Below are 1,503 nucleotides of genomic sequence, written 5' to 3'. Positions count from 1 at the left end.
TATATATATTTTTTTTTTTTTTTGCCAGGAAGTAGGATTTATTGGTAAGCATGAATAGCATGTTAATAATTTAACAAGCATGAACCTCATGCTGAGGTTCTCATCAGTTCAGAGACTGCTCTATTCATCCAAGGGGCCACAACTAGGGATGTATTTGACCCCACAGCCATCTGGGATGAGCCGCTTTTCAGCCACCATGTCTTCAAATTCATTTGCATTGAATGGGCTTAGTAAAGCCCTACTTCTTGGAAATGTGGATCATCTGGTGGCCACGGCACTTGAATTTGGCCCTGTGTAGGGTGTCAATCACATGATCCTTGTTCTGCAACTTGGTACAGATGGACATGATGCTTGGCCAACGTGGACCCTGGCCATTGTGCCCTGGGGCTTTCCAAAGGCACCCCACGTACCTGTCTGGAGCCTAGATTGGAGATATCATGAGGTCAAACATCAATGTCCACCGGAAAGGGCTGTTTCCAAGGTCCCGTAGGGCAACCCAGACAATCAATAGACTGCATACACTACCAAGGAGGCTGCTGTTTGCAGCCATTGCACACTGGGCCCCCATGGGGAAAGAGCACAGTTTAATTGGCTGCAGATTGTATATTCTTAATAGCTTATCTTTAAGTTCCTGACTTAGTAGTAAACACACCACTGCTATACTTTAAAAATTCTTTTTCTGAGTTCTAACCTTATTTTTTTAATGTTACGATGAATTATTTATCTTTTTAAACTATTGAGAATTGTGATGCATCAGATAATATAATATTCTTTCATTTAGAAAATGCAAATTATTCCTTTTAATATATTAAAGCATTCAAATTAAAAATATAATTATAATTTAACAAAGAAAGTATGCCATTTTTTTTAAAGCCACTGAGAGCCTTGTGCATTGGTGTTCTAATTCCTCATTCAAGGCAGGTATAATCCAGTTGGGAAGAAAGACGTCTGGATTAGAAACCATCTAAAACAAATTCACTGAAATACATGTCCAAGATTTTATATACAAAAGTTTTAGAGCAGTTTTTAAGGTTAGTTAATATCTTTTATCTGTAAAATTTCAAATTGAGCCCATTTACTATGGACTGTGGGCTGCCTATAGCCATAGAAATGCCCTGTACATTTTCTGATGTTCTTCAGGAAAAATAGCTTCTATTTGATATGCACATAATTCTGGGAAAATGTTGCATAATTCATTGACACTATTGTCAGGGAAAGTAAGCCAAGAATGAAAATTTTTGCAGACACCTCTTCGATAATTCTGGGTCGATCAGCTACTGTCTGTGGTGTGGGTTCTGTTGCAATGTAACATCTCCTCTTTGAATGAAGAAATTGCAGTGAAAGAAGAAGGATTTTCTATAAGATATATGAAGGAGTAGTGTGTTTTCAGAAGGGAGAGGTGCAAGGCAGAAAATAACAGATATTGACTAAAAAAGGAAAAGGAAGACACAAAATAAAACAAACACAAAAACCCCAAGGTATCATGGATGCAGAAATAACAAA

General features: G+C 37.6%; 1 non-coding gene across 1 annotated transcript; it reads right to left on the bottom strand.

Moving 5' to 3' along the window:
* Nucleotides 1-468: 468 nt before the first annotated feature.
* LOC122238944 lies at nt 469-598 on the bottom strand. The gene has a single exon (XR_006218081.1). It is a non-coding gene; the product is annotated as a small nucleolar RNA SNORA70 (small nucleolar RNA).
* Nucleotides 599-1,503: the final 905 nt, after the last annotated feature.

The sequence above is a fragment of the Panthera tigris genome, chromosome B2 (genome assembly GCF_018350195.1).
Source record: "Panthera tigris isolate Pti1 chromosome B2, P.tigris_Pti1_mat1.1, whole genome shotgun sequence".
Lineage (NCBI taxonomy): Eukaryota > Metazoa > Chordata > Mammalia > Carnivora > Felidae > Panthera > Panthera tigris.
Note: the sequence above shows the minus strand (reverse complement) of the source record. Positions and strands in the feature narration are given on the sequence as shown.